We start from the raw sequence: 12481 nt of genomic DNA on the forward strand, positions 1-12481 counted from the left end.
CTTTTGTCGGTTTAATTGTGTTATTTTACTAACGATTGTGAATGCTTCAGTTGATGTGTAGAGATAGCAGCAGTGGCGGAGGAAAGCATTGGAGTCTAGCGGGTTTTCGATTTTTGGATTATATTTTGATAGGCGCCACGCCTATATTTTGTTATGTCTATAGAGACATCGATTATTTATTATTATTTTGTATGCGCTTATGCGCCTGGATATGTTATTTCTATTTGGACATTGAGATTGGGCGTGCTAGACACTATGGGCACCGTCCATTAGCTTTATTTTCTTATTTTTGGTAGAAAGCAAACTCAAAAGCTAAAAGCTTGTCATATTTTTGTAATTGGCTATTTTTTAGCATAAAGATTGGAGATATACATAAAATACATGCTTTGTGAAGCGCTCACACAAGGCATGGGGGAGATTGAACCCAATTTGTCTCTTGTCTCATGTCGTGCTTGCTTTTACATTGGTTTTTGTGCTAAAAAGTAGAGTATTTTGTTCTTGGGGACCTTTGGGAATTCACTACGTGAGCTACCTACGTCCGATCTGCGCACCAGTGGTATCAGAGCGGAGCAGAGATCAAGGGCTTCCAATCGCTACCAATCTCGAGCGAAGGCGGAGCTCCAGGAACAAACGGCCTCTACAGTCAATCTCGTCACGAACCGTCGATACAGGCAGACTTCTGGCGATCAAGAACCCCTATTTCCACTGTCAGATCGCGAAGGACCACTCTCTGTCGGCGGAGGACCACTCCCTCATCTCCATGAATAAGTCGTGATAAACAGTAAGAAGCCATATCTCTTTCTTCCAAAAAGCTTAGTTTAAAAGCTTAAAACAAAGCTTAAGAAGCTTATTAAGCTTCCAATTTACAAATCGATCAGCAAGGGAAGCCCCCGAAAATCACGCGCAGTCAAAACGGCCCCCCCCCCCCTCCACGAATTCACGACGTGCTGCCATATTTCTTCCTTATTCAAGCTTATTAAGCTTAAGCTTAATACATTAAGCTTAAGTTACTTCAAACTCTGCAAGTCAGTGAAGGCAAATAAGTCTGTAAACTCCGGGTCTCGCACTACAGAAGACAAGTTCAGTAAGTCACTTGGAATCAAGTCCTGCAAGATCTGCAAATCGGCTAAGTTCAGCAAGTCAACAACCCTGCAAGTCTGTTAAGTCTGCAACTCTGCAAGTCAGACTAAATCAGAACTGACTAACGCTCGAAACTCCTAGAAGACTTGTTCGTTTGCAAAAACTCTGAATTGGAAAGTTGTTCGCAGCAAGCTGTTTTACCTATCTACAAGTTCGTTGAAGTACTTTCAGCAAACGGAGACAGAAATATTTTAGAATTTCTAAAAATTGAAGAAGAAAATACCCAAAAAATACATAGCCTTGTAACCCCAAATTCGAGCTACGCTCATCCCGCTAACTGATTTTGAGTGAGTAAGGTTTGTTGAGTTTTACAGGATGACTACCCCACATATGGATGATCCTATGGCTGAAGACGACCTACCCGAGCCTACCATGGAACAAAAGCTGGATCTTATCATGTTACAATTGGACGAAGAGCGAAGAGCTAGGCAAGCCTTGCAAGCGCAATTGACAAAGCTACAAGGAGCGTCCACTGATAAAGAAGAACCGCAAGCTGAAGATCTGATTCGCCGTACCATCGACGCCACTCTTGAAGCACAAACCATTCGCAAGGAATCCAAGATAAGTAAACGAAGTTTCAAGTTTCGCACTTTCAATGGCATAAGAGAAGGAAAGACTGTTTTATCATTCATTAGCCAGTTTGATGACTATTTCCATGAGGAAACTTATCCTGAAAAAGATAAAATCAAGTGTGTTACTAATCATCTGATAGACAGAGCATCATGGGAAGATTTTAAGAAGAAGTTCATGCAAAATTTCCTTCCACCGCAATTTCATGAGAAGGCTATCAAGCAATGGGATTTACTTCAACAACGCGACCGTGAGCCTATTCCACAGTATACAGAGCGTTTTTGGAATGCACTCCTACAGTTACGCATGCTTGAAGACGTACCAGAGACGACACATAAGCGGAAGTACATGTCTGGACTTCTTGGACATTACTACGCTGAGGTGAATATGTTCAAGCCTGCTACCCTTGAAGATGCCATCTCCTTAGCTCACGACACTGAAGATAAGTTACGCGGAAGAGATCGACGACCACAGCCATTCCAAGCAAACGGTAATTATGGATCTAAACAATTCAATTCAAATTTCAGAAGGTTTAATCGAGGTCGTTTTTCATCACCATCTTTCCGCAAGAATTGGCCTAAACCACCCACATTACCATCCACTGACAATCCAAATCCTAAGCCTATCCAACAAGCAAATCCAAATATACCCAGACTCCCAGCCATTGCAAATAATGTGACCAAAGCCAAGCCCATCGTATGCTACAAGTGTCACCAGCCAGGGCATCTCGCAGCAAATTGTCATTCAAAGAAGCCATCAGCACATATCAACTACCTTGGAGCTATGGACGAGGACGAGCATGAGGATATGCCAGATTTCACTGAAGAAGAAGATGATCCTACTACTACTTCCGACACTTTACCAGGTATGCCTACTTCACATTCATTGTTGACTATGAAATGTATGGTGCATGGAAAAGAAAGAACTATATTGCATGATGACGGTAGTACGCATGATTTTATTTCAGCAAAATTGGTAAAGGAATTGAAATTGCATACTGTACCTACGCACTATCGCATAAAAGCTGCATTTTTAGGCACTAGGTACAATGGCACACAAGAAGTTCAAGATTTAGAAATTCAAATTGGTCCATACATTGAAAGAAGAAATTTCTTAGTTGTCCCATTACAATCTAGCGACATTATCCTAGGAATGCCATGGAGACACCAACATAATCCCAATATAGATTATTCCACACACACAATGAATATTAATTTTCAAGGAAAATCTATTACATTATTTGGTATGCATGCATCTCATATGTTTCCACTGCTTTCGCATACTCAAGCAAAACGTGCACTACGCAAGAATACTAAATCATATCTCATTTGGGTGAATGAATTGCACGCAAAAGAAACTCATATGCATCCTAGGCATAAGGAATTTCTTGCATATTTTAAGGATTGTTTTGCAGAAGACCTACCACCAGGTTTACCTCCATCACGTCCAGAAGACCATAAGATTGACCTAATACCTGGCACACAACCACCTTGCAAAGCCCCATATAGGCACAATCAAATAGAGCAAAAAGAAATCCAGAGTCAAGTAGAAGAATTACTAAATAGAGGTTTAATTCGACCTAGCAATTCTCCATTCGGTGCACCTCTGCTCCTAGTCAAGAAAAAGAATAATACTTATCGGATGTGTATTGACTACCGAGCATTAAACAAAATCACTGTAAAGAATAGGTATCCTATACCTAGAGTTGATGACCTTATGGACAAACTGCAAGGATCTTCTATATTTAGTAAAATTGACCTTAAGTCTGGATATCATCAGGTGAGGCTTGATAGATTCGACATATTTAAGACTGCATTCAGGACACAGTTTGGCCATTACGAATTCTTAGTTATGCCATTCGGATTAACTAATGCACCTGCTACTTTCAGTAGAATGATGAACCGTATCTTTCTAAAATATCAATACTGTGTGATTGTTTTCTTTGATGATATTTTAGTGTTCAGTCAAAGTGAAAAAGAGCATTATGAGCATTTATCATTAGTTTTTCAATTACTGAAAGAAAATCAATTGTTTGCAAATCCTGACAAGAGTGAATTCTTTAAGACAGAAATAGAATATCTAGGTCATATTGTATCAAAAGAAGGAATAAAAGTTGATCCTAAGAAAATTGATGCAATATTGCATTGGCCTATTCCTAAAAATGTACATGAATTACGCTCATTCCTTGGTCTTGCTAGTTTCTATAGGAAGTTTGTACGTAATTTCTCATTACTTGCCTTACCACTGACCAAACTTCTTAAGAAAGGTATTGTTTATCAATGGACTGAAAACGAGCAGAAATCCTTTGATTTACTCAAACGTGCATTGACCAATGCCCCTGTCCTACAATTGCCTGACTTTAATAGACCATTCTTTCTAGTTGTGACCGATACTAGCGGATCAGGAATAGGAGCCGTGCTAATGCAAGATAACCATCCAATAGCATATTCTAGTTCTAAGCTGAAACCCTCTGAGCTTAAATATTCCACTTATGACAAGGAACTCTTAGCAGTTGTACAAGCATTAAAACAATGGAAGCATTATTTAATGGGTTCAGAATTCATGATAAAGACTGACCAGCAAAGCATTAGACATCTACTTAGCCAACCCCAAATTTCTGACCGCCATATCAAATGGGCTTCATTCATTCAAATTTTCCATCCTATCATTCAATACCAACCTGGAAAAGAAAATGTAGTTGCCGATGCATTAAGTAGAAGACCTGCAATTCATAACATTTCTATCATATCTTTTGATTCTTTAATTGCTATGAAAGACACATATCACCAGGATATTACTTTTCATTCTGATTGGCAAAAATTAGTTCAAAATAATTTCATTCCTGTTGATTCATTGTCATATAATGATGGATTCATGTTCTTTGAAAAGAGATTGTGTGTTACTATTCCATTCCGATCTTTTGTTTTGAATGAAATTCATTGTCCCCCATATCAAGGTCATAGAGGTATCATTTCTACATTACGCATGTTAACTGAAGATTTTTATTGGCCGCATATGGATGCAGATGTGTCTAATTTTATTTCTGAATGTCTGATTTGTCAAAGAATAAAAAGACATCATGGTAAACAGTATGGGTTATTAATGCCTTTATCTATTCCATCTAAACCTTGGGAACATATATCTATGGATTTCATTACTGGCTTACCAAATACTAAATCTAACCATGACATGATTTGGACAATTGTAGATAGATTTAGTAAGCAAGCATATTTCATTGCATGTAAGAAAACTTTAACAGCATCACAAGCAGCACAATTATTTTTGAAAACTGTTTTTACTAACCATGGATTGCCAAAAGTGATTATTTCAGATAGAGATTCTAGATTTTGTAATAATTTCTGGATTACACTATTTGCAAATCTAGGCACAAAGATTGATTTCTCATCTGCATTTCATCCAGAAACAAATGGACAAACAGAAGCCACAAATAGCACTATTCTAGATCTTTTACGTGCATACACTATCTCTAAACCTCAGACATGGGATACTCATTTACATTTATTACAGTTTGCTTACAATAATACACCTCACACATCTACAAAGAAAGCACCTTTTGAAGTTATTTATGGATATAGATTATCTACACCTGTTGCTTCTTTGTCTAATAGAATACAAAGTGCCGATGATATTGCTGTTATGCATAACACTATTTTTGATGAAGTAAAGGATATGATTGCTAAAGCCCAACAATCATATACCAAACAAGCCAACAAGAAAAGACAAGCCATGAATTTCAAAGTTGATGATTATGTTTGGCTTAGAATAGAAAAACGTAGACTACAAAGTGTAGATAGACATCCAGTTGTCAAATTAGCCCCTAGATTCTACGGACCATTTAGAATCATTCATAAGATTAATGACAATGCATTCAAGTTAGAATTGCCATCTCATTGGAAAATTCATAATACATTTCATATTAGTTTATTGAGACCATTTAGAGGACAATTACCTATCCACCCTGTCTATGAAAACCCACCTTTACTAGAAGAAGAAACTGAAATACTTGAACCAGAAGCCATTATAGACACTGACTATATGACCACTAGAACTAGCCGAAGGTATTCTAGATATCTAGTGAAATTTAAGAATCATCCTGTAGAAGAAGCACAATGGATGCACACTAGAGACCTAAATGCTTTCCCCACTCTGTTAGCTCCACATTGAGCTAATAGCAATTGAGGTCAATTGCTATCCCACCCCGGGGGTATGATGCCAGGAGGCATATTCCACGGTGGATTCCGTGAGGTTTTACGGTGGATTCCGTAAACTTAGATGACCGGGGCTCATACGCAAAGAGGATTCTTTGTGCGAGAAGTTGATGGGGACGCCTGTCCTTTTCGGGCGTTTCATTAATTTAGTGTGTACATGGGTGATTCCATAGCGGGTGATTCCGCAAAATGCATATTAAATTAATAAACGTTTATGAGTTTAGAGTGCGCACTCGTAATAAATTAAGGTTAGGATTTATTTCTAACCAGTTGATTTATTTATATAGCTGAAGACTGCTAGGTATTCACTTTTGTCGGTTTAATTGTGTTATTTTACTAACGATTGTGAATGCTTCAGTTGATGTGTAGAGATAGCAGCAGTGGCGGAGGAAAGCATTGGAGTCTAGCGGGTTTTCGATTTTTGGATTATATTTTGATAGGTGCCATGCCTATATTTTGTTATGTCTATAGAGACATCGATTATTTATTATTATTTTGTATGCGCTTATGCGCCTGGATATGTTATTTCTATTTGGACATTGAGATTGGGCGTGCCAGACACTATGGGCACCGTCCATTAGCTTTATTTTCTTATTTTTGGTAGAAAGCAAACTCAAAAGCTAAAAGCTTGTCATATTTTTGTAATTGGGCTATTTTTGAGCATAAAGATTGGAAATATACATTAAATACATGCTTTGTGAAGCGCTCACACAAGGCATGGGGGAGATTGAACCCAATTTGTCTCTTGTCTCATGTCGTGCTTGCTTTTACATTGGTTTTTGTGCTAAAAAGTAGAGTATTTTGTTCTTGGGGACCTTTGGGAATTCACTACGTGAGCTACCTGCGTCCGATCTGCGCACCAATTGTAGGCTCCACGCCCCTCCTCCAGCCTCCGCAGTGAGTCCCTAGCCCGTGTCATGAGGTGGGATCTTTTGTTGTGAAGCATATCCCTCACTTTTGTACGTCCCCAATCATCCGAGAATCGCTGACCCTCAAGATTTGGGTACCTCCTATGGACTGCCCTCAACACCTCCTACCACAAGCCGCTTTTCTGATTTTTGAAGGCAATGAAAAAATCTTTATACGTCGCATGCACAATGCTCCTCATGTACGCCATTACATCCCTTCCCTCATCATCATGAAAGATGCCACCGACATCTGTAACTCTGTAGTAATGGCGTACAACCTCCTCTACATGATCTACTGGTGAGGGTGATCGCTCGCCACCTCCTAGGCAACCCCCACACAACCCTCGTTCTCCCCCTCGACTCTCCCTCCTCCCTCTCTGTCGACTGCCCTCTACCTCGTTGGACGCACGAGCTTCTGCAGATGCACGTGCTTCTGCAGATGCTTGTGCTTCAGCCGATGCACGTGGAGTACCTGCAAATGGAGTACTTGCATATGGAGTACCTGCATATGGAGTACCTACATATGGAGTACCTGTATGTGGAGTACCTGCATGTGGAGTCTGGGAAGTAGTGCCAGGCAAAGACGCCAGAGGCGTCCCAGACATGACACTGAACACCTCGTCCGCTGTGGGAGAGCGGCCAAGGTGTCTGGTCATCTCTTCCATGAAGTCTTCCCTACTAGGAAAACCTCCAAAAAATGCATTGACCCCCCTGCCAAAGGAGGCCAATGTATCATTCATGCGATCCACATCTGGGTCATTGCTAGATGAACTAGGATACGACATCTGCAAAAAAAACATAGGAAAAATACAAATTTATTTGCATACAAAAAATATAGGAGGATATTGTGTAGTACAAGCAACTCATGGATGAGGGGTGGAGGTGACTATCCATAGACTAGAGGGCACATTGAGGCCTATATGCCTAGGTGAGGGCTCTAATTCACGAGATCCACATGTAGAACACACAAGTTTCAATCTCACTTTATGTAAAGAATGTAATGTTTGTATAAATGTGTATAAAAGTATACCATTTCCTAATTTGTCACTTTTAGATCTTGTAATATTTCCGTTGTAAATATTTCCAACCCGTATGATACTCATGCAAGGGAATGACGGCATTGAATATTTGGACAGTGAAATTGTACAATCTCCATTGGCATGAACAAGACCAAAGTCAAGGAAACCCGCTTATTCTTGTGTGAACCCTCTCTTGGAAAGAAATCAAGATGAAATTTTGGATTTATGGCATTTTTTTAAAAAAAATCCAGCCAACGATCGTGCTGGAGGAGAGAGAGGGGAGCTGCTATGACTTAGCATCTAGCTGGAGCTCGTAAGGGAATGTAGGCATGCATGATGCCGCGTGGGGGAGGGAGGACCCCCTCCCCCTCACCTATTTAAGTGGTATAGGATAGCCAGGGAGGCAGGCTGCCGCGAAAGAGGCTGCCATGAAGGAGGCTGCTGTGAAGGAGGTGTTGAAGAAGGGAGAGACTACGCCAGACTGTGGGAGGCTCGAAGCTGCCATTGTAGACGTGTGTGGAGGAAGGAGGACTGGAGCAACGAGTTGTCATGCTACACCGTGAGGAGGAAAGGGAGCCGCCAGCTCAGACGTACGCCGCCGCCTGTGACAGAGCCCACCGCTACCATTGCCGAAAGCTGCCAACTTCGCATGTGGCTTGATACGCCACCATCATGTCAAGTCAAAGTCCACCCTTTTCCATCAGGCCATTCGATGCCATTTCAACCCACGTGGTAATACCACGCTATTGTCCGTGATCAGAAGCTAGAAGCTTCTTATTTGGAAGCTTCTAAGGGGCTTCCATAACACCCCTTCCTACCAGATCACACAATAGGCCCATCCCGGGCTTTGAAGAAAAGGAGGCGACAAAGGCCCTTCCCACTAGATTTTCCATCAATCATCTTTTCCTCCCCGGGCTTCGAAGGGGAAGCCTATAAACCCTTCCCACCGATCACCCACAATCCAATTCCTTGTTGAGATATCGAGCTCCACTCGTGATACGCCAGGGTGACCGTTGTGTATTTATGTCACCGACGTGTCAGTTGTAGACGCGGTTGGTACACCGCCCCTGAATAATAGCTACATGATAGCTATCCTTATCTACTCTAGTTCGTGGCTCAGTTAGTATGCCACCTTAGTTAGTTGAGTTTGGTTTGAGACCCATATATACAGGGTTCTTCTATTTCTTTGTAGAGAGTTCTTTTGGCTTACACAACTAAGAAGAGGAAAACTGTTTTCAGCCTCCACCCTTGTGTGTCTTCCCCCATTGTGCAAGCAAGAAAGCTTCAAGCGAGACTCCTTCCTTCTCTCCCACAATCTTGACATGGTATCAGAGCCTTGTTCGTGGTAAGGAGCTCAAGAAAGCAAGCCAAGCTCGCGGTGGTCTGGTAAGAGGAGCAGTGTTGCTTTCATTTCCTGTTTTGGGAGCAGATCTCTGCAGGTAGCACAGCCGGAAATTGCAGGAGTGCATTGTCTCAGGTTGAGACGCCCTTCGCGGTGAAGCAAGAGGGCAGTATATGCTGCGGGATAGGGCTTTAGCCCTGGGCGACCTTGTTTTTTTGATTTGAGGCCATTTCGGGGCCTGTTTTGCAGACGGAAGTTTTCTGCACGCACTCAAGAAAAGGCTCAGTTTTATGCTGTGCGACCACTGTTCTACAGGTCGGTGAAAAGTTACTGTAGAAATTGCATCGTATGCTTGTGCGCAGATACATTGGGAGTTTCAGAATCATCCTTGGTTCCTGTTTATGCAAAATCGTCACTAGGAAGTGACTGTGTGGTCAAATACCACTTTCGCCAGTTTTGCAGATTTGCCCTTGTGAGGGTGAAGCTGTGTTTTTTGCAGTGACAGAATTTCTTGCAGTATTCTGTAATGGCGTCTGATTCTCTTTCACAGATTGTCACTGAAAAGCTTGACAAGAACAACTTCCAGGCATGGAAGTTTAGAATGACGAATTTCCTTATGGGAAAAGGATATTGGGAATTTGTTGCAGGAAATGAAGAAGAACCAGTTCTTCCTGATGTTCCCAATCAACAACAAATGCAGGCATTTAAAACATGGCATGAGAGAGCCAGGAAAGTTATGTATTGGCTGTCTATCAGTATTTCGGACTCTATGATTGTGCATATTCAGGATGCAAGTACGCCAAAGGAGGCATGGGATACTTTGTCAAAAATGTATAGCACAAATACGCAAGCCAGGAAAATGCAGCTCAAGCAAGAGTTGCATAATGTGCAAAGAGAAAGTATGAGCATCAACGACTACCACATGAAGGTGAAGAAGATTGCAGATGCACTTGCTTCCATTGGGTCGCCAGTGGAAGATGATGATTTAGTTTCCGTGACCTTGAATGGTCTAGGAAAGGATTATGCACAGTTTCGGACATCCATTTCAGTTCGTGAAAGATTTCCTGATTTTGAGGAGTTGATTGCTCTTCTAATTTCTGAGAAACAGAGAAATGGTGGTGCATCTTCTTCAGGAGGAACATCAAAAGAAGCTGTCTTCTACTCAAATGCTGGAAGAGGTAGAGGCAGAGGTAGAGGAGGCCGATTTGGAGGCCGTGGCAGAAATCAGAATATGCAGCAAACTCAAGAAAACCAGTCCTATGGAGGAGGACGTGGTAACTCTAGAGGCAGGGGGAGCCAAAGAGGTCGTGGTGGATGGCAAAGAGGCCAAAATGCAAACAGTAATGTTGAATGCTACTACTGTGGTAAAATGGGTCATATGGCTAAAGACTGCTATAAAAAGCAGAATGACATCATGAATGGAAAACTGCAACAAGGGAATTATGCATCTTCTAGTAGACAGGGTGATGACAGAAATGAGCATTTGTTCATGGTGCAGCACATGAACAATTCTATGACAAGTGCAGAAGAAAGCAATGATGTATGGTATGTTGACTCAGGTGCATCAAACCACATGACAGGTCATGCAGAATGGATGGAGGATGCAAGGAAAATGGAAAAACCAGGATTTGTGGAGACTGGTGATGATACTGCACATCCTATTGTGCAGATTGGAAAAATTCCCTTGTCTATGCAGGGTGGGAAAAAGAAATACCTGTCCGATGTATTTCATGTCCCGAATATTACCAAGAATCTGGTTTCAGTTGGTCAAATGGTTGAACAGGGCTTGCAGGTCAGATTTAATCCTCATGGATGCTTTGTTGAGGATATGAAAAATAAAGGTCGCTTGATAGCAAAAGGAAAGAAGAAGGGCAGAATGTTTACATTGGATGCAGACATGTCTGAATTGAGTGCAGCAATGTTTGCACATGGGACCGGTGTAGTTGCAGATATTGATATCTGGCATAAACGCATTGGTCATGTTAATGTACAACGACTTAAATCAATGCAGGCCCAAAATATTGTTGCAGGATTGCCCAAATTCAAGGTTGCAGAAATGCATAAGGTATGTGAAGCCTGTCAGTTTGGAAAACAGGCAAGGAAACCATTTCCTAGACATGTTCAAGAGAGTGAGAAGCCATTGGAATTAATCCACTCTGATGTGTGGACTACTAAAGCTGCATCTCTTGGAGGCTGTCATTATTTTGTCACTTTTATTGATGACTATAGCAGAAAAGTTTGGGTGTATTTTATAAAAAAGAAAAGTGAAGTTTTTGGGCATTTCAAAACCCTTAAAGCTATGGCTGAAAAAGAAACAGGTCTGCAAATAAAATGCCTAAGGTCAGATGGAGGGGGAGAGTACCTCTCAAATGAGTTTGCAAAGTTCTTGCAGGAGCATGGCATAAAGCAGCAATATTCATGCAGTTATACCCCACAACAAAATGGAATTGCAGAAAGGAAAAACAGGCATATTGGAGAGGTATCTCGCGCCATGCTCAATGAAAAAGACTTGCCAGATTTTTATTGGGCTGAAGCAGTTGCTACAGCAGTCTACATAATGAACAGGACTCCCACTGCAGCAATACATGGAATGACTCCAGAGGAGAGGTATACTGGTAGGAAACCAGATATTTCTCATTTGAAAATTTTTGGTTGCATTGCCTATGTACATGTGCCAGATGAGCTGAGATCCAAGTTGGATCCAAAAGCTGAGAAGTGCATCTTTATTGGTTACTCTCTGCAGCAAAAAGGGTATAGATGCTATAACCCTTCTACTCGTAAGTTTACAGTGAGCAGAGATGTTGTTTTTGATGAGATGAGTAGCTGGTATAGACCAGTAAATGTGATTGATGATGAAGATGCACAAAATGGTAATGCTACACAGAATTCACAGCAGCAGTCACAAAATATTAGTGGACCTGGAGCGTCCTCTAGCAGTGGTTCACATTCTTTGCCATGGACAGGCAGATTGAGATCAGGAGAATCTTCTCAAAGCAATGCAGATAGTGGTATGCAGGTATCACGAAAAGGAAAAGAGAAGGTTGATCAGCCCATGTTTGATGTGAATGCAGGTCACTCTTATGTGGATGGTGAATCCAGTGGCTCAGAACAGAGCATTGATGATGAGTTGGGTATTCCTTCTATTGTTACACCTGGAGTAAGGAAGACCAGGGATGTTTTGAGAGCACCTGGGAGTGAACCTACTTTGCGCAGGTCTACGAGAGCTAGGTATCCTGTGGATAGGCTGAAATATGATGGATTTACAGCCATTCA

The sequence above is a fragment of the Lygodium microphyllum genome, chromosome 19 (genome assembly GCF_053477565.2).
Source record: "Lygodium microphyllum isolate KBCC chromosome 19, Lygodium_microphyllum_v1.1.10, whole genome shotgun sequence".
Lineage (NCBI taxonomy): Eukaryota > Viridiplantae > Streptophyta > Polypodiopsida > Schizaeales > Lygodiaceae > Lygodium > Lygodium microphyllum.